We start from the raw sequence: 14857 nt of genomic DNA on the forward strand, positions 1-14857 counted from the left end.
CCAAATGTAAGGCATACATTTTGATTTGCTCTTGGATTTACTTATTCTCAAGGCTCAAAGATAAAAAAATATCTTAGGGGATAGTTGAGAAAACTTGAATACATTAAATATTCAAGTTTTCTCAACTATCCCCTAAGATATCTTAAAATACAACTTAAAAATTATCTTTCTTTTCCTTCCTTCCCTCCTTTCTTCCTTCTTTCCTTTCTTTTGGTTAGTTGTCTTATCCAGCGGTGTATTACATTTGTTAATAGGCTGTTTTAAAAGATACGTTTCACTCTTAAAGTAGTCTGTGATAAAATTAGTATATATAAAACATATTTGTTATTTACATTTCTAAGCAGCACATTTCAGTTCATGAAAGATTATGCATAACTGTCTTCTAAAGTAGCTTGCTTAAAAGGACTCCCACCGTCACCAGTACCACATTCTAGTATTTAATAGCTATATAATTTAATAGCTATATAACCAGATTTACTACTACTTTGTTTATTGTTTATTAGGTTACTTCTTTTAAGCCTTATTTTAGACCTTTAATTAGAGAATAGCAGTGACTAGGTTAACTACATTATTGTGTGAGTTTTTTATCTTGGAGAGCATTCTATTCCTTTAATTTTCTTTTTCCAACTTAAAGTACGTGTTTAACAGCAGCAACAACAAAAACAATCCAGTTGTGATGTCTTCAGAAAATGGCTAACAAACACATAATGAGGCACAGCAACATTAGCCATTAGGGAAGTAGAAATCAAAACTACCATGAGAGATCACTTGGCTATTATAAAATACATGGAAAATAACAAGTGTTGGTGAGTATGCAGAGAAAATTGGAACGTTCATGCCTTGCTGATGGGAACATAGAAAAATTATATCTGCTATGTAAAAAGGTTTGCCACTTTAATGACCAAATCATTTTGAAATTCTACTTATAAATGTGTTCCTAAAATAATTGAAAGCAGAAATTCAGGCCAGTGTTCATAGCAGCATATTCACAATAATCAAAAGATGGAAATAAACCAAATATCTATGAACAAATGAAAAATAAATGTGGCATATAAAAACAGTGGAATATTATTCAGCCTTAAAAAGAAATGGAATTTTGTTAAATGCTGCAACACAGAGGAACTTTGAAAACATTGTGCTAAGTGAAATAAACTAGATAGAAAAGAACAAATGATGGTGGTATACAGTATTTATATCTAGAGTATAAGTACTCTAGGTACTTATGTGAGGTACCTAGAGTAAGCACATTTATAAAGCCAGAGAATAGAGTTTACCAGGGGCAGGAGAAGAATGGGAAGTAATTGCTTAATGGGATAGTTTCTTTTTGGAATGATGAAAAAATTTTGGAAACAAATAGTGGTGATAGTTGTACAGCATTGTGCTTGTATTTAATGCCACTGAGTTGTATACTTAAAATACTTTTTAAAAGTACTGTTGTTGTTTTTCTTTTTTTAAATGTTACTTGTGAAAAATCTTTCCAGTGCGCTGGATAAACTTAACTTTGCTGATTTCTTGCTCTTTCTTTGAATCTGTATTAAAAGTCTTATGTGCCTCATGATGCATGTCTATAATCCTAGCATTTCAGGAGGCTGAGAAAGAAGGACTGCAAATTCAAAATCAGCCTTGGCAACTTAGGGAGGCCCTAAGAACTTCATGAGACCCTATCTCAAAATTAAAAAAATAAATAAGTAAAGGTCTGGGGATGTGGCTCAGTGGTTTAAGTACCGCTGGGTTCAATTTCTGGCATTCCTTCCATTCTCTGTCCAAAAGAAAAGTCTTAGGCGCTTGGAAATGTTATAGCTGTATAAATGAAAAATAATATTAGGAATGATTTTTAATCAAATATATTAGAGGAAAAAAATCTTATGTAGTCATTCTTTTTATTTCATGTTATGTTACACAAAGTTAGATATTTGAATTTATAGATTAAAAAGAAAAACTTTGTCCTTTTAGTCCTATAGAAACAAATCAAATTTGAAAAGGTTGTTTGTTTCTTAAGTTGTAGACATAATACGAGATCAACAAGACAAGTAATATAACACAGTAGATTCTTACTGATCTGATCAACTTTAAGAACACCCTAAAGAAGTAAAAATATAAGCAAAAATGGGCAATGCTGTGATGACATTTCAGAAATTCAAAATATAAATATATAGTGGTTGAGTGTTGGGGAGCTTATTTTATTTTCTTATTTTCATTTATTCTAGTTTAATATCTCTCCTTTCAAGTACTTTTATTGTATCTTTTTTCGATCCTTAACTGCAGTTACATTGAGGTATTTTCATTTGGTTCTGTAAGGTTTACAGTGTATATGATATTTATTTATTCATTTTTATGTGATGCTGAGGATCAAACTCAGGGCCTCACACGCGCTAGGCAAGCGCTACACTGCTCTACCTCAGCCCCCACCACCATATGATGTATTCAGAGAGGGTAAAGGGAAAAAGGAAACAGCGAGCATCACTGGTGACAGAGGTGATAATTCTGGTGACTGCTAATATTCTTCCAAATAGCCTTTTTTTGGAATCTTTTTTCAATATTGATTGTATACTTTTTATTTGGAATTTAGAGTTCCATTGGTAAGAACCCTGAAGAGTCTTGAGATTTTTGCACTTTTTTTGCAAGCTTAATAAATGTCTCAGCCATTGTTAATGGATGCTGGTAGAAGACATGGGCCTCCTGAGTTGAAACTGAAGGATAATTTGTTATTTACAGCAAGTGATAGCAGTGGCTAAGAGTACATATTAGCTGTTTGGGGGCCAGTTTCCTGTGCCCCAGTTCCCATATAGCAGTGTGAGTAGAGCCATAGGACTCATTGTACATTGCGTAACAGGAGAGGAATCCTTGGCTTGAGAACCTGAATGGTTTATAAAAGGAGGTAAAGAATGCTGTTCTTTGCTGTAGTAAGAGATGCTGTCTCTTCTTTCAAGGTTGTTTACTAGGACAATATCCTAAGAGTGAGGAGCATAAGTCAGTGAGTTTCTTACTTCAAAGAGGTACAGAAACTTTAGAGTATCACAGAGAATTATTTCCTAATGGTATTTTCTACTCATTTCTATGTTGTCTTCTGGCAATATTCCCCATGAGTACACAGTTCTAATTTGTCTGTCTTAGAGAGGATAGTGAAGTACCAAATTGTTTGCTTTATTATTGTTTAGAGTTCTTACTTGATTCTGGGTAAAGTATTTTGTCAGAAATGTGATTGCAAATATATTTTTTTCAGCCTGTGATCTGTCTTTTCACTTTAGGTCTCTTTAACAAAGCTAACATTTCTAATTTTAAAGAAGCTATTAATTTTTTTCTCTTACGAATTGTTTTACAAACTTTGCCTTACTGCATATTGTAGATTTTTCCTTTGTTTTCTTAGGCATTTTATTATTTTATGTTTCACATTTAGATTTGTGATCTACCTTACATTTCTATTTGTGTAAGTCATGAGGTAGAGTTCAAATTCATTATTTTTGTTTATGGCTATCCAGTTGTTTTAACACTCTTTCTTGAAAATACTATCATCCCTCATTGAATTACCTTTGTACTTTGGTCAAAAATCTTTGACCAATACTTTGGTCAAAAATTTGTAAGTATTTCTGGATTAATTCTGTTTATTGAACTATTGTCTGTTGTTTCCCTTAATATATCATTCTCTTGAATAATTTAGCTTTCTGATTATTACTAAAATTAGTGTTAATTTCCCTAATTTTTTCTTTTCATAAATTGTTTTGAATATTCTATTCCCTTTGTTTTTCCATGTAAATTTAAAAATCAGCTTGTTGATAATTAAAAAATAATTGGTCCTTTGTATCCACAGCCCCCCCCCAAATCTGTGGATATAACCAATTTCATATCAAAAATATTTAGAAGAAAAATTAGTCTGTACTGAACCATCTGCAAAATTTTTTCATGTCATTATTCCCTAAACAATACTGAATCACAACTTTTTATATTGTATTGGGCATTAAAAGTAATGGAAAGCTAATGGTGCTGCGAATACTGTACTATTTCTGAGAGAGCCGAGCATCTGTGGATTTTGGTATTCCATTGGGGTTGCACCTGGAACCAGACCCCTCTCTCTATTCCCCTTTTACAGAGGGTTGACTATGTTCCTCTTGCATTTTTCATTGGGTTTTATTCTACATATCAATCTGAAGAGAACTGATATTGTAACAATAGATAGCCTTTCAATCTCTGAATCTATTTCTCCATTTTTTTGGTCTTTGATTATTATCATTAGTTTAATAGTTTTTAGCCTACAAATTCTAAACATATTTTATAGATATATACATAAGTATTTCTTTATTTTTGATCTCCTGTAGCTGCTACTGCATTTAAGTTTTTCCCCACATTTTTTATTATTGCAGTATAGTTGTATGTATCAATGGAATTTGTTGTTACATATTCATGCATGCATACATAAAAATTTTTGATGTACCAACTCATTGCTAGTATATAAAAATACAATGAATTTTATTGTATCTCATGACCTGTCAAAACTATATATTAGTTCTACGACTTTTTTCTTTGTAGGTTATCATGACTTGGAATAAAGAAATTTTTAAATTTTATTCCTACTTTCCTGAGTATTTTTAATCAGGAATGGATGTTGGATTTTGTCTAATGTCTCTTCTGCAGCTTGAAATGTAGTTTTCTTATTTAGGTTTTTAATGCAATCTATTACGTTGTTTGATTTTCAAATGTTGAACCAGCTGTGTATTCCTTTGTTTAACCGTACTTGGCTATGAGATATTTATTATTCATTTTCTATATTGTTGAATTAGATTTGCTTATATTTTGTTGAGGGTTTTTGTATATGTTCATAAGGGATTATTTTCTGTTGTTTACTTATAATATCATATCTCCCTTTGCTATTTTGAGTTGAGAACTACTCTCTTTTCTATTTTTGGAGAGAGATTATGTTTAATTGATATTTTTTTTCCTAAATGTTTTGTAGCATTTGCTGTGAAACCATTGGAGCATATTTCTTTTTTGAATGTTTTTAACTACAAATTTGTTTTCATATATGTATATATGTGTCTAAAATAGGATAATTTATATATATACACATATATGACATTTCATATTATATGACTTTTCTTAAGTGTTAGCAGTTTGTATCTTTCAGGATGAAATGATTTACTTCATATATTTGTAGTCATAAAGTATTCCTTAATTATTAATGTTTCTAAGGTCTTCAGTGATATTTCTGCTTTCAGTCCTCATGTTGACAATTTGTCTTATTTATGAGTTGGTTAGTCTGCCTAGAAGGTTTTCTATCAAGTTTATTTAGATACAGTTTTAAGGTTTGTGGAAATGTCAGAGAAAACATGAGAGCATAACTCTATGAATGTAAAGAACTAGCTTTTGTATTTATTAATTTTTTTCTTTCTTTCTTCCTTCTTTCCTTTATTTCTTTCTCCCTCCCTCCCTCCCTCCCCCCTCTTTCTTTTTCCCTCCCTCCTTCCCCCCTTTCTTTCGTTCTTGTAGTTCCGCCTTAATCCGTTGATTTCTACTCTTTATTATTGCCTTCCTACTGCTTGTTTTGAGTTTGCATTGGTCTTGTACACTTTCTTAAGGTCGGCATTTAACTGATTTGGTGCTATTTTTCTTTTCCTTTTTTAATATAGGCATTTAAGGCTATTAATTTCCCTCTAAGAACTGCTGAGACTGCATCTTATATATTTCCGTAATTTGTAATTGTTTTCTTCAGTTAGTTCAAAATATTTTCTAATTTCCCTTGAGACTTTTTTGATTTACAGGTTGTTTAGATGTGTTGTTGAATTCCCATATTTCATATTTTTCAGTTAATTTTCTGTCACTCATTTTTAGCTTAATTCCATTGTAAGCAGATAATATATTTTGTATTATTTCAATCCTTTTAAATGAGTTAAGGCTTATTTTATTTAGGTGAATGTTTTATGTGTACTTGAAGAGAATGTCTATTATATGGTTGGAATAATTTGTTTTTGAATGGAAAGAGAAAATTTTTTAATTTTCTTATAAGACTAGACCTTATATCCTAATTGCTTTGTAGTCAGTGGGGTAATTTCTAAGGGTACTTGGATTTAGAATGCAGTAATCCATTGCTTAATGACGGATATGTTCTGAAATATCCAGCAGTAGCAGGTTTCATTGTTGTGCGAATGTGATAGTGTGTACTTCACAAACCTAGATGTTAAGAGGTCAGTCATTGAATTTGGCCTCTTGGTACAAACATAAAATATACAAGACTGCTTCTAGCATGACAGCACAGTAAGGTTTGTTTACACCAACATTACCACAAACCTAAGTAATGTGTTGTGCTACACCACTAAGACTGCTACAGTGTTATTAGGCGTTAGGAATTTCTTAGCTCTCTGATGATCTTGTGAGACCTCCTTTATACATATGATCTCTTCTTGACCAAAACATTTTAATGCAGGGCATAGTTATATTTGGTTCTGTGGTTGCCTTTTACTATTATTTCAAATAAATTTCTATAGGCTCTTCATCCCTCTGCTGTGTTTGTTAAATAGTAAAGATGGATTTGATTTTGTAGAACTCTTCTGTTCTTTAGAACAGTATGTGTTGAATTTTGTAGTACAGGATTTAAGAGTTAATATGTTTACTCAGTTTTGTTTTTTGTTAATTTAATTTGAATAGTGTAATCTTAAGAGATTATGTGAGATATTAGGACTCCATAAAGATTTAATTTATTACAGAACCTGTTAATATCAAGGTGGACAGCAGTTTATGTTTCTAGATAAAGGTCATTTTTTGGGGGGGAAGGGGATTAGAACTCATCCAGTATTTTATTGTAGTAAATTAGTGATCAGCTGGGGCTTGAATTAACTTAAGGAATATGAATGTGGCAGAAGATGTAAATCACAGACTTTTGAAGTACTTTTGAAAATTTGCAATTGGTGAGAACTGTGAGGAATTTAGATACAGTTTTAAGGTTTGTGGAAGTGTCAGAGAAAACATGAGAGCAAAACTCTATGAATGTAATTATGTAGAAATGCAGATAACTTATGTTGATTTTGTTGTTGTTGTTGTTACTGTTCGGACAATTGGAACAAATCAGATATTTTTTAAAAGTACCATGAGTTTACTTTTTAATTTGCTGGAGTGTCTATGAGAAAGTTGAGGAATTCCTTTCAAATTGAGGTACTGTGTAAGCATTCCTTTGTGGTTTTATAGCAGTCAAGCCAGATGCTTGGGGATAAACACCAAATGCTGTGCCTTCTTTGTTAAAGAAATAGAAATGCTGCATGTGTTTTTTTTTTTAAGTGAAAATTTACATCTTTTACAAAAATTTGTTATGGCATGAGATTTTTAAAAGACATTTGAAGGATATAAGATAATGAAATTCAATTCTGTGTAAGGTAGAAGTAAACCATTGGTTTGTTTGTACTGGATTGATTTATGAGATATTGTAAGTAGACTAAATCAAATGGGTGATGGGTAATTTGAGAAGCAGTTTTTAATGTTTGTCCCAGGTAATTCAAGATCGGATCTCCATGTAACTGTAATATGTCCCTCTTATCCACAGGGAAAACTTTCCAAGACCTCCAGTGGATATGTGAAAGCTCAGATAGTACTGAATTCTCTATATTGTTTTTTTCCCCCTAAAAGTTAAGAATTTTCACCTTTTTACAAAAAGGAAGCACTTTATGGCTTTAATACGGTATACCTGAATTGCCAGTACCACTACGCTAGGGTTTGCTTCCATTATTAAGTAAAATAAGGTGTTATTTGGAAATAAGCAAGGGGATACCAGTTCTTTGGCCCATCTGATAACTGAAATGGCTGCCTAGTGATTAATGGGCAGAAGTGTACACAGGATGGATACTCTAAAAAGAGGGATGATTCACATTTCAGGAAGAATGGGGTTTGAGATTTCATCACCCATCTCAATGACTTGCAATTTAAAAATTATAAATTATTAGGGGCTGGGATTGTGGCTCAGCCGCATAGCGCTTGCCTAGCACGGGTGGGGCCTGGGTTCGATCCTCAGCACCACGTAAAAATTAAAAAAAAATTATAAATTATTAATTTCTGGAGTTTTCCATTTAATATTTTTAGTGGCCAGAACTCTTGATGAGTTGGACTCCCTTCTTTTATATTTTTTACCAGTGTAGCTTCAAAAAAACTTAAAATTGAAAACAACAAAAAATAGCAGTCTCTTAAGAAAATAAATTATGAACACCATTCAAAGATGCGAGATTTAAATTCTTCTTATTATTAATTTAAAAAAGTTTAACACATAAAAAGTGTAAATATTTATGGGTATCATGTAATATTTTGACACATGTATGTGTATATATTATATAATGTTCAAATCAGGTAAGCATATCTACCTTTTCAAACATTTACTGTTTCTTTGTGGTGGAAGCATTCAAAATATTTTTTTAACTTTTTTGAAAATAACAGTACATTCTATTGTTAACTTTACCTGCCTGTGCAATAGCACATCAGAATTTATTTCTGTAAACTGTAACATAATACCTGTTAAAGATGCTAGATTTTAAAATAGTATTTATGTGATCATAATTCATAAACAGTCTTCATTAGATTTATTGCTTGATGAACAGGGTGTAATCATTGAATTCATTGTGGTTCTTTTGTTTTAGGGGAAGATTGCTTTGCTTACATCCTTTTAGTCTTCTCTGATATTTTTATAATTTTTAGAAATCATAAAATTAGGTAATTTCTCTTAATAAACCCATATCTGATTCTGTGGACTATTTAGATAAGGGATGGGACCTGTTGTCTTGACTTCATTTAGTCACTCTTGGCTTCAAAGTGGACTTGAAACCATGAACCATGATCCTAGTCTTTCTAGTTTTTTTTTTTTTTTTTTTAATTTTTAAAATTTTTTTTATTTTAAAGAAATACATTCTCTGGGGAAGTTTCCTTTACATTCAGTAAGTTGGTTCTTCTCTTTTAGGAAGATAAGACAAACTTCTCATAAAGAAGGGATTTCCCCCTTTTTGTTCTTGAATACCTTTAATATTAGTACTTGTTCAAAGATTGCCCATGTTGGTTACTTTATTTTATTTGTGGTAAAAACAAATCTTTTAGAAAGTTAAGAACCTTAAAGAAGCATGTTTCATGCTTGGATGGGAAGTGGAGTTAGACTGATTAAAAAAAAAATAGTTTGGCAGTGGTTTTTCTTTTGTTCACTGTGTCTCAGGACTAACTTGATTGCTGGCCTTTTTTTATTCAGGAACTTGACGATTTCTGGCTGTTGCATGTTAGGAAAGGAGCTCTCTTATCAAGCTAGATTCATATAGATAACAAACCCCAAGACTCAGGAAAGTTCTTGTAAGGTTTTGATACCAAATGAGGTTTGACTTCATGAAGGGGTGCTAATCTGAGGGGGAACCTAAATTCCTAGCCTCTGGGAATTATTAAGAGAACTGACCTTTCCGGCCTTTAGGCCACCCTCCTCTCCTTCCTGAATTTTGTTATAGACTCAACAAAAACAACGAAAAATATCTGTCAGCCAAAGACAAACAGGTTGTTGTAATAAGTCACAAACCCTTATTTAAATCTAATAAAAGATGAATCAAATTACTTAATTTAGACAAAAGAATAGAAATTTGTTAGATTAAAAAGAAATAGTGATTAGGTCAGTATAATTGAAAAGGTAGATAAGAAGAAATGGAACTTTTTATGTTTTTTATATAGGTACCATTGTAAATATCAACAAAAATTTTATGTTTATAAGAAGACTTATTTGCAAGGCCTTTTATTTTTCAATAGATGTAGAGCACTTTTCTTGAAAAGGTATGGTCTAAAAAAAATCGCTAAGTCTTCATTTTTTTTTTTTTTAAACTAGTCAAAGAACTCCATTAACCTTTGTTTCAAGCATTATTACCAGGCTTTTTCAGCTTAATTAGCTGCATAGAATAAATGGTATAAACGAAAGCTGAAAAGAACTGCAGTGTTCCAGGGGCTTGGGCTTAAAAATGTTAGAGATCTAGATTTTATCAGATTCATATCATAAACAATTTTAAAAAACAGTTGTAGTATAAAATAGCAGCTCCAAGTTTTATTTGTCTTCTGAAGTTGACTCCAATCAGTTTACCTCACTTTTAGAATCTCATTAAAATTCTATACAAGATCTGAAACTTCCTCCCTGCCCCCGCCCCTCCTCCTCTTCAGTAGCAAGTAGTGCTCTTCCATCCATAGATTGTTGGGGCAGTGCTTCAGTCAGTCTCCTTAATTCAGTCAGACTGTCTGCACCAAGCTGGTTTAAGATGTTGGGTAGCAGTTCTGACAGCTGTTTTTATCTTTGCATGGCCTGTGATATGAAGGTGTTTTCTGCCAGAGATGCCTGAACTTGAAGGTTGTTAAAGTGGATCATTGTTCCTTGGTTTGTAAACATATTCACCTCTTTCATACCAGAGAGGATACTGTTTACCCTTAACTTCTTTAAAGACAACTGAAGCTTTTTAATTTTTATTATTTTTTTTTAAACTTGGTTCAATGAACCACCTTCCTTCTGCAAGCAGTTCCTTTCCAACCAGTGTGTACTTGTGCCAGCAGTTTGGCAAAGTTTTTCTGGCTCATAATTACTTCTTTAATCTTGTCAGAGTGAAAATGGGGGTCACCTGGAATACCAAGGTAGTTGCTCAGGGGTGTCATAGGTAGACCACCTAAGATTAGGCACACAAGTAGGGGCTCAAGGTGGCAAATAGAGGGAGACTAGAAGCAATCAAAAAGTCTTAACATTTTCTAAACAATAGGGTCTAGTAAGTTTGCTTTAATGTTTTTATGAATGCCTGGCTTGGCTATCTGGTTGCTTTTGAAACCAGTGTTCAAGCTAGCTATTAATGATTTAAAAATATTTGTGCAAAATCACGTATCTATAAATTTAACTTGAGTTTGTTTAGGACAAGCATTAGAAAAATATATAGTTTTCTGTATTATTACAGGTTGAACATCTCCAGTTGGAAAATATGAAATCTGAAATGCTAGAGTATTTGGATTTTGGATTTTGGGGTTAGGAATGTTCAGGTGGTAAAGTTAATGCAGCTACTTCACAATCTGAAAAACTATGAAATCTGAAATGCTCCTGATCCCACGCATTTCAGATAGGGGACAACTCAACCAGTGATAGGAAATCATAAGGAATCCTTTGCTGGCAAAATTTATATTTGCATTGAAACTGCTTTTAAACTTTCTAGTATAAAATGACCAGCCATATTTAAATTACTTTTGTGTAATCAATAGAAATAAATTGGAATACATTGTTAAACAATTTTGAGATTTTCAAATTAGTGAGTTACATATTATTAGTATGATGGCCTAGAGTTATTGAGAAGTAATTTTTGGTCTTTTTTTTTTGAATTTTAAAGACATTGAAGCATTATTTGCATACAGAAAAGTATAAGTGAACTTTTCTATGTTGATGTACTTTTACAAAGTGAACACAATTTTTTAACCCCAACCCAGATCAAGGTATCAACTTCTCAGAAGTCTCCCTGTGTCCTGTCTCAGTCAATAATTCCTTCACAAGAAAGGTAATTAATTACTCTTCCTACTTTATAAACAGAGATATGTTTGGTTTATTGTTGAATTTTATAAGAATAGATCAGATAGTATGTGGCTTTTTTTTTTCTTTGCACTGACTTCTTTGACACTGAGTTTTTGACATGTGGCATTTTCACTGTAGTTTAGTATTCTATTGTATGAATATACTGTGGTTTATTCTCCATCCTAATGCTGTTAGATGTTTGGATTATATACAGTTTTGGGCTCTTAAAATAATGCTGATGTGATAATTCTTGAACATATTTTTTTGTGGGCATGTATAACTAGGAGTGGTATTGCTTGGTCTTTAGGAATTATATTTTCAGTCTCAGTAGATACTTCCCAACATTCTCTGTTTGATCCATTTTACATTTCTGCTCTAGTTTATGAGAATGTGAGTTGCTGCATATTGTTGCTTACAGTTGTTATTGTCGGGTTTTTAGATAAAAAAATTGTGGGTGATAGTATATATCATTGTGAGGTTAATCTGTATTTTTCTAATGATCAGTAATATTTAGCATTTTTTCTCATGATCTTTTTTTTTGAAGTTTTGTTTGATCTTTTGCGTATCTTAATAATGTTTGTGTTTTTGTTGTTTTCTTTATTGTGGTATTTAGGATTGAATCCAGGGCCTTATGCTAAGCAAGCAACCTTTAAGCTATATCCCCAGCCCTTGAGTGGTCTTTTTCTTGTTGATTTTAAACTGTCATAATATGTTTTGGATGAGTCCTTTGTTGGACATGTATATTGCTAATATTTTATCCTACTCTGTAGCTTGTATTTTTATTTTTTTAAAAAGACACTTCCTAGTTGTAATGAAATCCAGTTTGTTTTTCTGTGTCCTGTTTAAGAAATCCTTGCCCAGCTCAAAGTTGTGACAGTGTTCTCTTGTCATCGTTTAGCAGCTTTACAATTTTATGTTTAGCTCTCTTTTTCTTTTTCCTTTGTCCATGGTCTGTGGATAGATGTTGATTTGATAGATTCTAGTTTTAGTAGAAGTAGTCATAGGAAATCTATCAGGCTTACTCAAGAAAACATTTTTATTTTTATATGTGGTACTGCAGTTTCTAGTAATGTAACATTTTCTATTAAGATAGATGATTGTTATTCTGGTGATTCTTTAAAAGGAAATTTTAAACAGATTTTTTTTCCCTGACTCTGAAAGAGGCAGTTTTATTTCATAATATTATGTTCTGCCTTACTTGCTGTGTTTTGTTTTTGAGGAGACATAATGGTGGTTTAAAAACATTGGGATGTGCAGTCAAATGCAGCTGCTATATTTAAGCAGATGACTTAGTCTATAAGGAATGAAGTGTTTAGAAAAAAGTCTGTACAAGTTTTTTTTTCAGTTCAGAGTAAAGTGTTTGGCAAACACTTAGAGTTCCATAAATATTTTGTAGTACCTTTATTCTTAAATTTTGATTAATTTGACTTGATACTTGATTGAAAAGATTCATATTCAAAGTTTATTATGAAATTATTTACAGCTAACTTTTATAATAGTAAATTCATTTGCCACTTTACATGTTTCTTTTTATTATGGACAAGGTATTTTGTTTACCTATTAACATAGAAAGGATTTTAAAATGCTTCCTCATTTTGATCTTTTGATAAAATCACAATGAGTTTATAAAATATTTTATCATTTCATTGGCTCTGCTTTGTAGAACTTATTGTTACATTGTTTAGGTGTTACTTAAAAGGTGTCGCCAGGTACCAGAATATGACAGTGTGTATTCATTATTAGAAAGAATTGAACATATGACTGATACTCTAAGAAGTTATTAGTATACTGTTCCCTTGATCTTTTAATTATTTATGTCTTATTTGTGATAGAGCTCATTCTTTCTGTGTTCTAGTAAATGCTGCCAGTGTCTTGATAATCAGCTTTTCCATATGTTGCATATGAAGTTTAAATTATTTTTAAGATTATGAAAAATTTGTATATAAAAATTTTATTATATGCTCAAGTTTCAGTATATGCTTTGGGTTTTATAGTGTTACACATAAAGAAATAACCCAAATATTAAATGGAGTTCTTGGGTAGATTTTACAGAGTAGGTATAATTCTGAAGTTGAAAAAATATTTCTCACTTATTTATTTATTTTTTTTATTTAGGGAATTTCTACCATCAGCAAGATTTTTAAAAGGTTATCTAAGTAGTTGGTAAGTATTGAACTCCATGTTATACACTTTGAATTTTAGTTAAATTTATGCATGCAATATAAGGACATTTACAATAACCAGTGTTAAATTACAATTATAAATTATATTGCTTTTAATTTTTAACTGGGTTCTAGAATTTTTTTCTCTATGCCTTTTCTGATCTGCTTCTGATTCTTTCTACATGTTGTATCCAGAACATTCTTTTGGTGTGCAGCCTAAATATTAGGAAGTTCTGAAAAGAAATAGTTCTAGTGGGTAAGGAGTGGTAATACTTTATGAATGAAACAGGATTTTCCCTTCTTGGGATTTTGTAGTAGTTCTCCTTTAGTTGCCAAAACTAGTATGGATTTTTTCTTTTGCCATCCATTGTTTTGTTTATTAGGTCCCATTTGCTGCAGTGTACCAACCATTAATGTTGTCAGGCCTTATGCTGTTTCCTGTCTAGATTATCCCAATTTCTTTGTTCCAGGATTAAAATATGAAAAATTTTATGGGCCTATTATAGTAAAGCATCTCATAAATTTAGGATTTTATTAGATAAAGCTTTTACTACTTAATTTTTTACAAAAGATTGGTTAATCTCAGCATGTTTTATTTCAACTAAAAGTGTTTTAGATTTATGTGCTATGATGATTATATAGACGCAATAATGCGTTAATCTTGATAGATTTTAAAGTGATGAAATATATTTCAAAGATAGGAAGAAAGTGCTGAGACATTGGATAATATTGTGTCATAGTTTGAGGTTGTTTTTAATATAGTCAAAAGATTTTTAGAGATAAATAGGTTTGTTTGATTAGCTAAAGTAGATTATAATTGTATGTATATGAAGAAATATTTAAGGATAAGTATTGGTTTCTTTTATTATCTTTTAATTGTGTTTGCAATAATACATATTTGACCAAATATTGTTTCTAAAACCATAATAATCATTGTGGATGCTTAAATATTCAACAATTATACTATTATGTTTACTATGTATTTATAAAATAAGTGTAACATTTTTAGGAGCAAATGATGTTGTAAATTGTTAAGCAGATTTCTACTACTTTAAAATGTAGTAACTGATTTCCGGGCACGTATTAAGTATAAAAATGACTTATTGTCATTTTTCCCTATTGATGCATATATTTCAGTTAGAGGGAATCAGTTGTCTTTGTATTACATATACTTATG

General features: G+C 31.4%; 1 protein-coding gene across 4 annotated transcripts in view; it reads left to right on the forward strand.

Annotated features, from left to right (window-relative positions):
- Positions 1-14857, forward strand: part of Fbxw7 (F-box and WD repeat domain containing 7) — a 184815-nt gene that overhangs the window by 47017 nt on the left and 122941 nt on the right. For 2 of the 4 annotated variants that reach the window (XM_076864337.2, XM_076864338.2), the window contains exon 2: positions 13634-13681. The exons of the other annotated variants lie outside the window; for them this stretch is intronic. The gene's annotated coding sequence lies outside the window, so the exon portion shown is untranslated. The remainder of the gene's footprint in view (positions 1-13633; positions 13682-14857) is intronic. 4 annotated transcript variants of the gene reach the window in all.

The sequence above is a fragment of the Callospermophilus lateralis genome, chromosome 8 (assembly GCF_048772815.1).
Source record: "Callospermophilus lateralis isolate mCalLat2 chromosome 8, mCalLat2.hap1, whole genome shotgun sequence".
NCBI classification, from domain to species: domain Eukaryota; kingdom Metazoa; phylum Chordata; class Mammalia; order Rodentia; family Sciuridae; genus Callospermophilus; species Callospermophilus lateralis.